At 35.7% G+C, this 17,852-nt stretch overlaps 3 pseudogenes; all 3 read left to right on the plus strand.

Annotated features, from left to right (window-relative positions):
• Window positions 1-1,960: 1,960 nt before the first annotated feature.
• On the plus strand, window positions 1,961-2,662 carry LOC147292017 (dirigent protein 22 pseudogene; annotated as a pseudogene).
• A 4,003-nt stretch (window positions 2,663-6,665) lies between these two features.
• LOC147292018 (dirigent protein 22 pseudogene) lies at window positions 6,666-7,392 on the plus strand (annotated as a pseudogene).
• A 7,796-nt stretch (window positions 7,393-15,188) lies between these two features.
• On the plus strand, window positions 15,189-16,619 carry LOC147292019 (soyasaponin III rhamnosyltransferase pseudogene; annotated as a pseudogene).
• Window positions 16,620-17,852: the final 1,233 nt, after the last annotated feature.

The raw sequence follows: 17,852 nt of genomic DNA on the forward strand, positions 1-17,852 counted from the left end.
TACAACTTTTATAATACAATTATAATTAAAGTTATTAAACCACGATCATTCATTAATTCGACCATCATTACCTCACTTTTACATCTCTGATTGAGCTAATTTTTGCATGGATTATCTTTGAGTGGGGAACTAAAACATGAACGGTTCGGATCATTGAAAACACGATTGAGATGTGAGCTTCTACATATAAATACACTTGAAGAGTATAATTTTAATAATTTTTCCATTAAAACCTTGTCGTTTTCAAAATTGTGAAGACCACAACGTGATTTCAACAATTTGAGCCATTCATTTTCTATGTTCATAGTCAAAGATCATCCTTACAAAAAATCGGCCAAATCGAAATTTATCTTCCTGTTCGATTATCATTAGAAAAACCATGATCATTCATAAGTTGGACCACCGTTACCTAACTTCTACATCTCCAATTGAACTAATGTTTTGCAAGGATGATCTTTGAGTGAATAACTAAAGAATGAACGGTTCAGATCGTTGGAAACACAATTGCATCGTATGTTTATAAAACATATGTAATAAAAACTCTAAACCCCAAACACTCACCAAACCCCAAATAATACTTTTAAAATAATCCAAACCCCAAATATTCCATTTAAATATTTAATACAAAACTTGAGATTCCTTATATATTAAATTATTAATACATTATATAAAACTTAATTTATTGGAGTAAACAAACGAAAAACTTATTAAATATGTTATGATTTACAAACTAGACAAATAAACTAGTTAGCTTAGTTGGTTAAGAGTTGAAGCTAGTTTTGTGAGGTCTCATGTTTGAATTAAAACATAGCCAAAATCTTATGTATTTTTTTATTGAAGATATATATATGTGTGTAAACGGGCTTCGGGCGGGCCGTGGGCTTCAAGGAGATGGCCCAAGCCAGCCCAAGAGACTTTTGGGCCGGGCCAGCCCAAATTTCAGGCCAGATTGGGCTTCGGGCCCAATGGGCCGGGCAGGCTTCGGGCCTTGGGCTTTTTGGTGAGGCCTATCTGTATGATGCTCTAGCTTAACCACTTAAATATATAAAAACCCTTTTTTTTTTTTTTTTTTTTTTTTTTGTAGTGAATGAACTAACTTCTTGGAACTACTCGTATACAATCTTCTCACAATAACTAATTACCTGATAAGAATGTGATGGATTGAATGTGAGAGGTGTTGTAACAATCCTCTCACATAACCTTATTACCAAAACACCAAACGCCAATCTCACGTGTCAGTCATCCTAAAATTAAGTTTCAAAATTTGATGTGCTGTTGATATAAAAGCTAGCTTAACCACTAAATATACAAAAACTCCTGGAGTGAATGATGAGCCTACATCTTGGAACAATGTTGAAGCATGCAAGCACTAGCTATTTATCTGTTCAAATGGAAGACAAAAAAGGCAAATGCAAATTGCAAGCGACATTGATTACCCATCACTGGATTTTAATCATACTTGCTTCAAAAGCATGGAAGCTCATGTTGGGCTAAAATGTCCTTAATTTCTTGAGTTTCTTTTTCTAAAAGGGAGGGGCAAAACCGTTTGATAAAATGTCTCCTAGAGGGAGTTCCTAAACTAAAGGTCGCTAATCTTTTTAATCACTTTCCAACAAAGACAGTTTCCTAGTTCCGCCATTGAAAAAGACCCAATCAATATCTTAGACACACTTAATCTAACTAATGTGGGATTAGTGTTCAATATAAAGGCAAAACACTTTAACCCCGTACCCCTCCTAGCTAATTCTCCAAAGGAAAAATGCAAAAGGCCGACACAAAAGCAGTGGTTGCTTGAAAATGCATCACCACGCCCACCAACATCTCCTTTAGAAAGCTATTCTCACACTTTGAGTAATGTTAACAACATCTAGTAATTTTACCCTTTGCCCCACTTCCCAATCCTTTAAAATGACCACAAATCTACTACCATCAAACAAACACACACTTAATTGATGTTAGGATGTCTTCATTTCTATATTTGATCACTCTCTTCACCCTCTGCTCCACCCTTTTCCATTTAATTGATGGAGTCCTAATTAGGCAATTCACCAAAGTCCAGCAGCAACCAGCTGAAAAGATGAGCCACCTCCACTTTTTCTTCCATGACATCCTCAGTGGCAAAAACCCATCTGCTGTAAGACTCATTAAGCCACCAAACAGCACCATTTCCAGCTTTGGAAGTACCTTCATGATTGATGATGCACTCACTGAAAAGCAAGATCCCACCTCAAAGATCATTGGCAGAGCACAAGGGTTTTACTCAGTGGCTGCACAAAATGAGATTTCATTTCTTATGGTCATGAGCTTTGTGTTTGTGGAAGGGGACTACAAGGGGAGTAGCATTAGCATTCTTGGGAGGAATCCAGTGCTGAATGATGTTAGAGAGATGCCGATTGTCGGAGGCACGGGGAAATTTCGGTTTGCTCGTGGCTATGTCTTGGCCCACACTGTTTGGTTTGATGCTAATACAGGAGATGCCATTGTTGAGTACAATGTTTATGTGTCACACTCCTGAACTTTGTCTTGTTGGGCTGCAGATCACCCCTAGCCTGTTTTTTATTTTAGTTTTCTGTCTTTCTTATAGATTCATGTGTTGTACTTAATTAGGCAATGGCTACCTCAATCTTGTAACTAGAGGAATTGGATATTGAAATTTCTTTTCTTTTTATGAATCTATGATGGGCATTTGGGGATCTGATATGATATGCTATGTCCTGATATTGGCTTTAGTCCTTGAATGCAATGTCAAAACAATTGGTTGTTTACCCGGCTCGCCATTCCGATAAGGAATGGAATAAGAGCCGACCTAATAGATGTCCCCGAAGGTAAGCCAAAGCCCTAAATGTTTGCTACGAGAAACGGAAGTCAAATAGCACTCTAATAGAGAGGTACCTTAGGGGCTTTTACTATCGTTTGGTAGTTAATCTAAAAGGTTATCTCTTCTTTTCAGTTAAATTCGGAGTAGGTGTCTGCCTCCCAAAAAAAAAAAAAAGTATGAATTAAGGATATTCTGGGCTATGGTTCACTACCATATTGCTTGAAACTTTAAGATATCTGAATAAACACCTCTTGTTGTTTCTAACTTATAACAGAATAATACTAGAATTCTAGCATTGTGTCAATCAAGTAGTAACTGCTGTTTACCAAACTGATCTTTTTAATCTCTAGACTTCGGCATCTTTCAACTATTCCAAATGAAAAAAGCCCTGTATAATTCAGACCTATTATCAGTAAAATATTTTAGATCCATAACAGCAACAACTAAATTTGTGCTGTTCAGAAATTTCCTAATAAGGTACTTTTCTTTTTTTTTGGATAAATTATTAGTCAGTAGGCGATCATGAATGCATATAATAATACCACCTAGTTATTGTTATGATTCTAGCGATTATTTGAGAGGCTGCATGTAATTTCACTAAATTTGCATCTCAGCAAATCCAAAGAAAAACTGAAAATAAAAGAAAAGAAACAGAAACAGAAAAAAGAAAAGAAGTCTTATCTATGAAGCACAGATACGGCAAATCTCTAAAAAGTTAAAAACTAAGATACGATACGTCATATATACGATAATTAAAAATATATACTAATATATAATAATAAAAATATGAATAATTTATAAAAATTTAAATTCATCATCCAAATCCAAATAACATAATTTAAAGCATCACAAAAAAATAGAAATTACCAATATTCATTTTCAAATATGCGAAAATTCACAGACCCACAAAAAGTAGAAATTACCGATACCCATTTTTAATTATAATACTAATATTTTAATTAAAATGTAGAAAGTAGAAACATGATAATATGATATTCAAATTATAATCCTGCATTGCTAGAGAGAACATGTGAAGATAAAAGGATATTAGGATAGGATTACAGTATTACACAGAGAATAGAACAGAACACCAGAGGTCTGCGTCGGCATCGTCGGCGTCGTCTGCCGTCGGCTGCGCAGGTCTCTCAAGACTCTTTCCACAGGGATGAAGAAGTAGAAGAAATGAAGAAATGAAGAAGATACAGATCAAAGAAGATGAAGTGAAGGAGTCGTTTTCATCATTTCAAAGTAGAGGCAAGTCTGGCAACCTCTTTGTATTCTTCAACTTTCAATTAATTTTCCAGACTTGCAAATTAATTTGTGTGAAACGTATCTGATTTGCAGGATACATGTGTCGAGATCGTTGGATACACGCATCCAACAGTCAAATACGTATCCGTTGACCCAGATATGTATCCCACGCGTATCCAAGCGTATCTGAGCGTATCGTATCCGCTGGCCTATCTGATACGGGATACGCCACTAAATTGGCGTATCCATGCTTCAGAGGGTCTTACACATTGCATACTTCACTTTTAGTGCGCACTTAATCCAAAAAAAAAGAAAGACAAGGATTTTAATTACTGGCGCAACCTACACCAACTAAGTCTCTTAGAGAGGTTGCAAAGTTAACTTTAAGGTTACCTATTAGTTACAAAGGTTTCTTGTCTGTTCACTAGTTGCATACTTGCATGGTCTCTATTTGATTTATTGCCAGATTTCTTATATATCAAACTGTAATTTGTTATGAACTTCTGATTGCATGATGAAAAGAAAACACGTGACACAAGTCACCACCATGTTACACCAACCTGCAAAGTGTTGTTCACTTTTCAAAGAAATTTTATTACAGATAGATGCTATATTAGTGTAAGAGTAATGCTAATGTCATCCCCCAAGGGCCAAAACTACTCACCCTGCCCACCTTTTACAAAAAAAAAAAAAAAAAAAAAATTAGGATTCTATCCTTCCAAAATAACCTGAAAGGAAAATTTAAGTTAAAAAAAAAAAATGAAGGGGCTGCCTTGGCAGCATCTGTTTATGTGTAGAATCAAAAGCATACAGGACTGTTTATGTGTGCATGGGCAGCAGCTATTACTCAAAAAACCTGTGCATTGGAAAAGGAACTGGAATATTATTTCATGCAGCAGCAGCTTCTTTGCACTGAACAAAGGTTCAACTAACAAAATACTTGTGACTTTTGCATTCTATCATCCCCCATGGAGTCAATTAATGTAAGAATCAAATGCTTATTTTGAAAATACAGGGGAATTTCTTGCTTAATTCAAATTGAATGTTAAATGTTCGTTTAGTCCAAAAGAAGATATCTAACAGAATTTAGTGTGCACAATTTTCTATCCACTGTTTTTATTCAAGAATAAGGTGTTTGTCTGTGCACTCACAGTATATTCTTTGCTTTTTAATGCATGTTTCTTCAAAATTAAATGAACTCAGCAAAAAAAGAAACAAAAAAAAAAAAAATTTTTATTTTTATCTATAGACTTCATTAATATGCATGTTTCTATCCTATGCTCCATTCTTGCTTTCTACATGATGCCACATTGGAAAAAAAAATGTTGGTTGAATGTGTCGGCGCATGTCATTATGTCAAGATTATACTACAATTTGAATCAGTTTTGGCTATCACATCAGTTATAGGTCTAATAACTTACACTTATCCACTCGTGTCAGGAAATGGCAAATGATTTATTGTTTTTATTACAGCTCTACGATTTTACCTTTAAATTCTTTCTAGATGCTTGCATTGGGTAGGTTGTCGTTTCTTAGATAAGGTGATGCTTATTTCTGAAATAATGGTTGGAAGAATTTTCATTGCTGTTGGAAATGGTTGCTTAAAATTCATGCATCTCTGCATATTGGTCAACTTAGATGCAATAAAGGGTTCTTAATTATGGATTATAAGCATCAAAATGTCTTATTCAGAGCCCGGTGCTCTATGCAGGCTTTACAGTATCAATAATCTTTTGCATATGTATCAAAATTGTATTCGTTGCCTTATTCTCTTTGGTAACAAATTTTGACAGCTTTTCTTAATCACAATTTTGAGAAGTTCACTGTCTCCATCGGACCATCTCCAGATGAGGAGATGGAGGCCAGCCAAATCCTATAATGTTAGAAACAAAACCTCCGCATCATATAATCCACAGGTATTTGGGGTTATTAAAGCCCATGAAATTTTGTTCGCATGATTGAATAGTTCAGAAAATTTGAAACTTGTGATTAAAATGTAGTTGGCATTTGGTTTTATTTGTTAACTGAAACTCAATTAAGCTCATTTCATCCATAATCCTTGAAATCTTTCATTTCATATCAAAACAACAAACTCATGTCTGTCCTAAAATTAAATTTCTAAATTTCATGTCTGTTAGATATATGCTAAGCTAGCTATACATAAAACTTTTTTTTTTTTTTTTGGAGTGAATGATAAGCCAACATCTTAGAGAAATGATGCAGCATGCAAGTACTCATATATCTGTTCAAGTGGAAGACCAAAAGCAGGCAAGTGCAAATTGCAAGAGACATGCGTTACCATGTTGTTGAAAAGTGCCCACTGGATTTGTATATATCATTCTTGCTTCAGAAGGATGCAAGCTTTCCATGTTGTTGAAAAGTGATATATTAAGGCTACACACTCTTAAAACTCAACACCCCTCCTAGCCGTCTCTCCAAAAGAAAATGTAAAAGGCTGACACAAAGCAGTGGTTGCTTGAAAATGCATCAACAGCTCACACTTACAGTAATGTTAACAATATTTAGTTCTACTCCTGCCCAGCCCTATAAAATGACCACAAATCTACTACCATCACACACATTCACACAGTGACACCCTAGAGAAACTAATTAACATGTCTTCATTTCTCTATTTCACTCTCTTCACCCTCTACTCCACCTCTTTCCATTCCATTGATGGAATCCTAGTCAGGCAATTCGTCAAAGCCCAGCAACCAGAAAAGATGAGCCACCTCCATTTTTTCTTCCATGACATCCTCAGTGGCAAAAACCCATCCGCTGTAAGAATCACTGGGCCACCAAACAGCACCATTTCCACCTTTGGAAGCACTATGATGATTGATGATGCACTGACTGAAAAGCAAGAAGCCACCTCAAAGATCATTGGAAGAGCACAAGGGTTTTACTCAGTGGCTGCACAAAATGAGATTGCATTACTTATGGTCATGAATTTTGTGTTTGTAGGGAAGTACAAGGGGAGTAGCATTAGCATTCTTGGGAGGAATCCAGTGATGAACAATGTGAGAGAGATGCCGATCATCGGAGGCACAGGGCTATTTCGGTTTGGTCGTGGTTATGCCTTAGCTCATACAGTTTGGTTTGAAGCTAATACAGGAGATGCAATTGTTGAGTACAATATATTTGTGTCACACTCCTAAACTTTAAAGAATTCTCTAACATAGGGCGAGAGATGCAGGATTAATGCGGGATGTGTGAAAGCATTCAAACATTTTACCACGAGTGTTGGAATACTCTTTCACATCCTGCATTGATCCCGTATTGGAGAAGGCCTGCCTGAACTTTGTCTTGTTGGGCAGTTGGTAGTTGGCATTTGGCATTGTAAATTCAACAGGTTCTGTGAGAATTGAACTTGTGTTTTGGCATTTTGTTCCATTTGCAATGAGTCTGTTTTGTCATAGAAATGGTTTTGCAATTAGTCCGTTTATTTTGGTAATGCTTTGCTTTGCAATTAATGTTTATGTTTTCTTCTTTTTTGATTTGTATCAAAATTGAAAAGGACCTGTTGCAATATGAGCTATGTAAACTAAACTTAAAAGGGGGCTTAATATTAATAGAAGCAACGATTACATTTCTATAAAACATTAACAAACAACCGGGAAAAATCATTCCCTGCAAGGACCCCCCCGACCGCGCCTGATGAGTCAACCAATTCCTCTACCCTGCTTTGGAAACGATCCCCTCACTATAGACTGAACTCACTGTGAACCTCAGAGAGCGCTAAACTCACAATAACAGCCGCAACACCCTACATATTAATCCAGTACCCAAAAGCCAAAATTAACAAGTGATCCATTCCTTCAAATTGGCTAAATCCCAGAAAATATTAATACCCAAAAACAACACCCATTTTATCATAGGGGCAAGTTTTCAATATAGCCCACTCCATATACGATTTCAACTATCCGAACCGTCAATTTTTTAGTTCTCCAATAAAAGATCATCCTTGTAAAAAATTAAGTAAATCGAAAACCATTTATCTACAAATATTACTTGAAATGTTGACAATTTAATCTTTGTAGGTAAATGATTTTTGATTTATCTAATTTTTTGCAATGATTATCCTTTAATGAAATTAATTTGTGAGATATCACCCTTCTTCACACTTCTGAGATATCACCACAAGCATAAACAAGACCCAGGCCGAACACCACAAAAAAGATCCACATTCTCCTCAACCTTAATTGAAGCATAGAAATTAATTTGTGACTCAATGGTGCTTTGCCTCCTTATTAACCTAGGAATTACCTGCCTCGACCTCTCCCACATTGGAGGATCAACCCATCTGAAGAATTGCAGCCTCTGACTCTTTGCAAAACCACAACAAAAACAACCCACTTATTATCCAAGAAAAGAAATATTATAATTACACTACAAGAAAAAAGACCTTTAACAACATACAATGTGTGGCTGCACGTTCTCGTAGCCGATGTCATTAAAGATTTTAATTTTTAACAACGTGCAATACAAAAGTGCGTTGTTAAAGGGTATAGACAACGTGCGGCATGTTGTGAATAATAGTTTTAGCAACGCACCGCACGTTGTCATAACATTTTCATCAACATATATTATAACATTTTCAGCAACATGTAATGTACGTTTGTCGTACATTAAGCAAATTATATTAAAAAAAAAATAGTTGACAAATAACAGCCTTCATAAAAGAGGTTATTTGGTTAAACTTTGTTTTTTGGTCAATTGTCAAAGAAATAGTTTTCCTTTCATAAGTAAGGAATAAAATTTCGAGTTTCGAAGAAATTTCGATGGAAATTTCGACAGAAATTAGACAGAAATGACGGAAATTGCTATCAAACTACGGAAATTTTGAATGAAACTGTACCATATGTTTATTTAACATATTATCTATTATATTGATAAAAAACATTGAAGAAACCAAATTATATAGTAAGTTTCATGTGATATAAGATGAATATAATGTACGCTGAAGGCAAATACTGTTAAATAAAATTAGTATAATGAATAAATAAAATTAGTATATTCTTTATACTTTATAATCTATACACTAAATCCTAATATTAAACTCTATATACCCTAATTTTATACTCTATAATTTATACACTAAATCCTATATATTTTATAATATATACTTTATATTGTTTAGAATATAATATAGGATATTAGAGTTTAGGCCTTTTAGGATATTTTTAATTATTTTTTTATATAAAAATATATTAAGTTTAAAAACAACTAAACAAAACCCCAAAACGGCCAAACGAAACTCCAAATATTTTTTTTTCTTTCTAATTACCCAAAGACCCCAAACCCCAATCAATCCTAAATCTTTTTTTTTTTTCTCTCCTTTTCTTTTATTTTCTTTTTTCTTTTTTCTTTTCTTTTTTCTTTTTTTTTTCTTTTCTTTTTTTCTTTTCTTTTTTTCTTTTCCTTTCTTTTTTCTTTCTTTTTTCCTTCTTTCCTTCTTTTCCCATCTCCTTCCTTTTCTCCCCGTAAGAAGACTCCAGAGACTCCCCACTTTTTTCTTTTTTCTTTCTTTCTTTCCTTCCTCTTCCTTTTCCTTTTCCTTTCCTATTTCCTTCCTTTTCTCCCCGTAAGCCTTCATCCAGTGGCCATTCTCCCTGTAAGTCTTCCTCCAGTGGCCATTCTCCCCGTAAGTCTTCATCCAGTGGCCATCTTCTCTCTCCATTTCCATTATTTCAGTTACCTTTTCTTTCTCTCTCCCTCTAACTCATCTGATCTCTTCTCTCTCCTCCCTCTCTTCTCTCCGCGCCGATCTCCTCTCCTCGGCGACGACAGGCGACAAGGCCGGCTCTCCTTTTTCTCCCGTCTCTTCCACTGGTCGCTGCCTTCTGTCTCAGTCGAAAATTTCGGGAAATTTTCAAAATTTCGGCGAAATTTTTCGAAATATTTTTAATATAGTGTTAAAATTTCCATACCCCGAAAATTTCGAAATTTAACACCTTGCTCCAGTCATAAGTAACTCATCCTACATTCCTTTCATCAAATTTATCTTTTCTCAAATTCAATAGAAGATACCGGCCAATAGGCAATATCAAAGTAATTAAGTAGAGATTTCTTTAAATTTCTTTCTTTCATCACCTCTACTACTTATACAAAATTACTGGAAAATAGACTTCGATATACAAGCTACAATACTAAATAATAAACTAAAATTAAAGCATATAAATTGCAAACTATATATCATCCCTTATTTCTCCTCCTTTCATGTCCATTCACCATATCCATAGCTAGAACAATATACCAATATAAATAAAGCATACATCACAGAAATTGACAAAACCCAAAGCATGCATCTTATCCCCTGCAACATCCCTCAAACCTCCTTTTAGGATTAGTGTCAGTCCATATTGTCAATCACAGCACTGGAATCCTGCATTAGCAATGTAGCGGAGTAGCTGGATTCTAATGCAAAATCATGTTTCTTCTTTCTTCTATCTTCTGACCTTTGAGTTTCTATGGGTTGAGTTTGACTGAATCAGGTAATCACTTAAATAGAATATGCTTTTGGTGGGAAAATGATGAGAGTGGTGGCGGGAAATTCGAGTTGAGTGAGTTGGGGATTAATTAAATATTGGGGGGAAATGAAAAATTTACCCTAAAAAATGTCACGTGCATGCTGCATGGTCATTTTTAGACAGATGTTTTGATTAAAGTGACGGCATACCTTCATTTGCAGCTTAAGTCAAGTATTAATCTTAATTTAATTGGGTCACTTTGAAGTGAGAGTCGTGAACTGACTCCGACACCTAAGTTGGAGTTCTTTTCTTAAAATTTTTCCTAAAAAGAAAAATATATTTTTTTTTTCATTTAATTACTGTGGCAAATTTATAATGCAATTTACAAAAAAATTAGCCACATCAATCTCCATGTCTAGGACACACAATATTAGGGCCCATAAAGAAAATAGTGCTAACTACAATGGGTAAGCTTGAGTAATTTACTGTTAATGGATCATAGCCTTTATGTGGGTGGTGTATAATGTTGTAGTAATCATTTGATGGAATCCACCTATGCAACTGTGACGGTGGGGCCACCTTTTATGAGCATTTGTGAAAATCATGGCCTAAAAGTGTCAAACCGAGAGCTGAGCTGAGGTTTGAAATTGTTGTGTGTATACGTGTGGTATGATTAGTGGTTTACACCCAAAGAAATTGGCTTCAATATATTTATGGCTTATTCACGAAAATACGTCCTGAAACTAATTTTATTCTCACTTTGCTCTCCTTAAAGTTAAATATTTTCACTTTATCCCCCGAACTTTACAAATGACTCATTCTGTCAACTTCATCCATTAGTCTGTTAAAAAATGTTGACGTGGCACTTACATGGATGGGCATTTTGGTAATTTACTAAAAGAAGGAAAAAAAACTAAAAGAAAAAAAAAAAGAAAAAAGGGGGGGAGGAGCAGACCCTCCCCACCCCTAACACGTCGGCCGCCTCCCTGCGCCGGCCACCCCCTCCACGCTAGCGTCTCTTCTTGCTGGCCACCCTTTCTCTCTTTCTCTCTTTCTTTCTTTCTCTCTCTCTCTCTCTCTCTCTCTCTCACTTTTTGTGTCTCTCTCTATCTACCTGGCTTCAAATTTCCTGCATAAAAGCTCACATAGAAATGAACCAAAAAGCTCTCAGATTTCTTGCATAAAAACAATGTCTTCAATGGCTTCCAGATCAGAAGTGTGTGGGGAGGCTTCAATGGCTTCCAACAGAGAGTGAGAGAGAGAGAGAAAAAAAGAGAGAGAAAAAAAGAGAGAGAAAAAGAGATGTGGGGTTGCCGGCAGGGACTAACGCACATACAAGGTTGGGGGGTTGGGCGACCTCCCGGATGGCGGAGCAAGAAGGTTGTGACATCTGGATGGCGGCACAAGCGACCTCCCAAAGAGAAGAACGGACCCCCCAGGTGTTCGATGAAAGTCCTAGCCGACTGGGGGCTGCAGCGCAGTAGCGGGCTCTTTTTTTTTTTTTTTTTTTTAATCTCTTTGTGTGTGTGTCTCACACTCTTGCTGCTAGCTAAACTAACCCGTGTGTGTCTCACTCTCACTCTCACTTGATATTTCCACTTCCACACCGCAGAGACCCAAGCCACCAGCCCTTCCACATGTTCATGAAGTAAATCAATGTGTATACAATCTTGCTGCTAACTAAACGTACAATGCGTTAATATTGTTTCATGAAGTAATTAACTAATTACTCTTATTTGGACCAAGACCAAACCCCAGCATTTCGCCGCCGGCCCTCCCTTCGCCTATCGTCGCGCCTGCTGCCCAGTGCCACTAATCCAGCCCCTATCGCCGGAGCTGGTCACCGGACCGGTCCCTAAAAAATTTTGCTGCCGCTTCATGGCGCCAAGCTTCACCTGACCATGAACCCCCAGGTTAGGGATCCTGAATCCGTCCTTGGTCGCTCGCAAAAGGGTAGTTGCCTCGGGGTAGGGGAGGAAGGGTCTGCTCCTCCCTCATTTTTTCTTCTTTTTGTTTGTTTTTAATTTTTTTATTAGTTTTTTGTTCTTCTCTTTGACGTGGCACCATTTGGCGTATTGTCAGTGCCACTCTCCCACTCACCCATCCACGTAGGCCGTCAGTTTTTTTAATGGACTAATGGATGTTGTTGATGGAAAAAGTCATTTGTAAAGTTAGGGACAAAGTGGGAAGATTTAACTTTAAGGGGGCAAAATGAAAAAAAAAAAAAGAAGTTAGTTTTAGGGGGTATTTTCGTTAATAAGCCTATATTTATTTCACCCATTTTCAGTTGGACAATATTTGGGTCACCCTACCCCCCTAAATTTCAATTTCAGCAATGTCAGTGCATGATTGGAACTGTTCACTTTTTATATAACGTATTAAAGATCATTTCTACAAAAAATCAAATCAATCGAAAATCGTTTGGTTATATAACTATTGTTAAAAAAATTGATGGTTTTCGATTAAAGAGTGATTTTTTGACCAAACCGTTGATTTTTTCTATTTAATCGACAACCGTTATATAACCAAACGATTTCTGATTGAATTGATTTTTTGCAGAGATAATCTATAATAAATGATCTAAAAAGTGAACAGTTCCGATCATACGCCGACATTACAAAAATTGCGATTTTGAGAAATGAGGTGACCTTAAGGTACCCCCAAGGGTGACCCAAGTACTGTCCTTTTCAGTATATCCTAGGGGTGTGTTTCGGCCGGATCGGATCGGAAATAAGGTGTTCCAATTCCAATCCAAAAAATTTTGGAATGGAATTTATGTTCCAATTTCCATTCCAAAAAATCGGAATTTCAACATCTCATTCCGATTCGGAATTTTCGGATTTTTCGGAATTTTCGGAATTTTTCGGAATATAACATTTTCGGAACTTTCGGATAAACATTTGAAATTTTCGAATAAAAAATCGGAATTTTCACATTTTCATAATATTTTTTAGAACATGTTCGGATTTTTTTTTAGAATAATGATGAAATTAACAAACAAAAAAAATTAAAAGACAATAGATTATGATGCATTTCAATATTTATATTAAAATGTAATTAAAATATATGTCCAATTTAAAAAGAAAATTCAAAATATTAATTTAAATAACATTTAGAACCATACCATTACCATAAAAAAAAAAAATCTAGAAAAGAAGGGAAAAAAAAAAGATGCAATCTAGCAAGGTTTTCATTGCTAGATTATGTATGTTATAAGAGAAATAAATTATGTATGATATATATATATATTGTGTATGTTTAATGGTATATATTATATATTATAACATACATAATATATAAGAGAAATAAATGTCACTATGAATGTATAATAGGCTTAATAGCACATATCTTAGAGGTGGGGGATTAATCTTTAGAGCTCATCCAACATTGTTAGAATAAATGTCACTAGTAGATACATGTTACTCACACACACACATATATATATATCATGTTACTCATATATATGTGTATATAAATACATGTTACTCAAATAATATATATATAATGTTTGAAATTTTGAATATAATAAGCTTAAATATTTAGTAATTAGTAATTACAATTGGTGGGATATTCCAGTTGGAACAACTGTAGAATTGCCTCATATTTTCAATTCCCTTCCCTAATAAAAAAAAAAATAGTAATTACATGTACGGAAAAATGTGGGTGTTTGTGTTACCAACTTACCATTTATGTTATTATGATACACATATATTTATAATGTACATATGTTTATATTAATATATAGTATTAGTCATCTTTTTAAAAATATATGTTATATGTATCATACTAAATAAATAATAAAATATATAATATGGAATAAATTGGCATAATTTAGGAAATATCGGATCGGAATGCCTTCAGAACATTTCGAAATTTTTTGGATCGGAATTCGGATCGGAATTTACATAAACATTCCAATTCCAATCCAATTTTTTTCGGAATTTTCGGATTTCGGCATTTTCGGATTCGGAATTTTCGGATTCGGAATAAAAATGAAAATTTTCGGATAGGAATCGGTCGGATTCGGATTTTCCAATCCAAATCACACCCCTAGTATATCCTATCTACTTACACTAAGTGTTGATTCAAATACAAAAGACATCAACGACACTAATGCACTTCAATTTTCATTATTTAATACACATCAAAATTTGAATCATGTGGGGGATTGTTGGATTGATTCAAATCCATATTTCCGTTGCTATCAGTTATATTCCTCGAATATTGCAAAAAATAAAAAAGTTATATTCTTTAATACAATTAGACGTTATGCCTAGCTACCAGTTATACACCTTGAAAGCAATTAGGCGTTGCCTATTCAACAGCTTTCCTTTGACCATTCAAACTATTGGTACGTTGATATCTCTTATACCCATACAAATTTTTTAGTCTGTTGCACATTCATTGTCAAATAATCACTGTTATTCAAGATTAGCAACAATAAACTTTGTTTACATATATACACTTATGTAGAAGATATAGATGCTGATGGAATATATATTGAGCAATATATATATCTCAATTTCCGGGAGCCTTCAGATAATCCTGCATAAAAATTTCTTGTGTATTGAGTTATTCAAGCTAAGTTCGACTCAACTAATTGAGAGTATGGCATGGGCGAAATTGGCATTCTTCCAACCAAAAAAAACATGATAAAAGATCATCTTCATGTTGCGATGTTTCCATTTTCAGCCTTCGGCCATATTATCCCTTACTTTCAACTCTCCGTAGCCTTGGCAAAATCCAAGGTCCATGTCTCCTTCATATCCACCCCAAAAAACATCGAAAGGCTCCCCGAATTCTCACCTCACTTACAATCCTTCTTACACCTGGTTCCCATTCCATTCCCTTCATCTTTGGACCCCGACTTGTTGCCCGAAGGCGCCGAGGCCACCATCGACGTACCATTGGGAAAAATGTTCAACTTCATGGCTGCCTATGATCTCCTGCAACATCCCATCAAACACTTCATTGCGGATCAACTGCCTGATTGGGTAATATCCGATTTCGCTGCTCATTGGGTGGCTGACATTGCCAAAGAGTATGATGTACCGTTTGTTTACTTCTCTGCTTTCTCTGCCGCCAGCAGTGTCTTCTTTGGCTCGCCAGAAAATCTCTTGGGTACTTATCGAAACCAGACTCTGCCTTCTCCAGCAAGCCAGACATCGCCGCCGAAGTGGGTTACTTTTCCTTCTTTGGTTGCATTCAAAGAGCATGAGGCGATTTATGTGATTCAAAAGTTTTTTGGTTCAGAAAATTGTAGTGGGATAGGTATTGCTGCAAGGCTTGCCAAGATTATATCAGCAAGTCAAGCACTAGCCATCCGTACATGCAATGAGGTTGAAGGAGACTACTTGGAGGTGTACAAGAAAATTACTGGGAAACCTGTGATTCCCACTGGTTTGCTTCCTCGGTTAGGGGCAAAAAAGGAAATCACTATTGATGATGGGGGAGTGAATAATGTGTTCTTTGAGTGGCTTGATAAGCAAAAGCCCAGGTCAGTTGTGTTTGTGGGGTTTGGGAGTGAGTGTAAGTTGAGTAAAGAGCAAGTTTTTGAGATAGCTCATGGTTTGGAACTATCACAGCTGCCATTTCTTTGGGCACTCAGAAAACCCAGTTGGGCTGATGCTGATGCTGATGCTCTTCCTCTGGGTTTTGTTGAGAGGACAACAGAGAGAGGACTCGTTTGGATGGGATGGGTGCCCCAGATGGATATTCTGGGCCACCCTTCAATTGGGGGGTCTCTGTTTCACTCTGGATGGGGCTCTGCGATTGAGACTCTGCAGTTTGGGCATTGTCTTATTGTGTTGCCATTCATGTTTGACCAGCCTCTGAATGCAAGGCTTTTGGTGGAGAAGGGTCTGGCTGTTGAGGTGAAACGCAGGGAAGATGGGTCGTTTAGTAAAGATGAGATAGCCAAAACACTGAGACAGGCAATGGTGGAAGAGAAAGGAGAGGAGCTGAGAAGCAATGCAAGGAAAGCTGCAGCAGTTTTTGGTGATGAGAAGCTGCACCAGGACCACTACATTGGTGCATTTGTTCATTATCTCAAAGATCATGTTAGGAAAAGGTTATCCTAGATCACCCTATCAGATGATCTAGTAGCCAAGTAATTATCTAGATCACCCTGTTAGATTATCTAGTAGTTAATTAATAATATAGAATGTTACCCAAATTACATTGAGAGCATTATAGCTTGAATTTGTGTTATTAATGTTCTAGTACTTTCTTGCAAATCTTAAATATATAATTTTTTATTAAACAATTGTAGTGAGATTTGAATTCATAAATTACTGTGACAAAGTAAGACTAGATGTCAGAGTCTTTGGCCTTAAATATATAATTAGAAGTAAGCTATAATTATTAATATACCATTTTCAATGGTTTAGCTATCAGTGATATGACAAACAGACACTACATTCATGACAAGAGTTGAACTATCTTATTTATTTTCCCCTGAATAATAAAAAAAAAAAGAATAGAATGATTTTAAATAATAGAGCCACTGGATTTTCTTGCATGGGCCTTTATGCCCAATAATAATTGGAGAGGTTGGACTGAGAGCTTGTTAAATACACAGGACACACTAGTTAGAAGCTACCATTCCAGTGTTGACTTGCTTGCTGATTCTTGATGGGGCTTGATCACATAAAAAACAACTAAAAAGAAAAATTGTATTTTATTACAATCATAATGGTTTTGTTTTCTGTTTTTCTAAATTAGAGAGAGGTAAGCGATATGGCAATACTAACAGTTGGGCTAACAAACGTGATTGAATAAGACATTTTTCAACAATGGTTGAGGTTGAAGTTGGAGGGGTAAAGTGCAAAAAAATATATCTTTCAAGTGAAAATGAGGTAAATAAGCCTTTACATAATGTTCTTTACTTTCTCTTAATTTTTCTCTTTTCCCCCATGGCCAATAAAAATAAAACTTCTCTTTTTCTCTCTTTCTCTCTTCAACTCCTCCTTAGGGAGTATTACAATCAGCCAAAACCTGGGGAACAAGCCAAGAAGAAGCCTCACCCATAGAACAGTCATAAATTATTATTTCATACCTCATAATTAAACTTACCAGAAACACATGATGATAAAAGAAAAAAGAAAAAACATGATAATAATATGGGTTAGTTTCAGTTTAGTACCCAAGTTTACTAGCTTGGAATTTCAATTTTCATACCTCATGTTTAAAATCTTGCAATGTCATACCTCAACTTTTCAATTTGTTAATTGCAATGTCGTATCTCCGTCAGTATGTAGTATGTGATAATATTGCAGCAAAACTACAAAAGTCATAGATTGTGAAGAAGAAGA

The sequence above is a fragment of the Dryas octopetala genome, chromosome 3 (genome assembly GCF_963921425.1).
Source record: "Dryas octopetala chromosome 3, drDryOcto1.1, whole genome shotgun sequence".
NCBI classification, from domain to species: Eukaryota; Viridiplantae; Streptophyta; class Magnoliopsida; order Rosales; family Rosaceae; genus Dryas; species Dryas octopetala.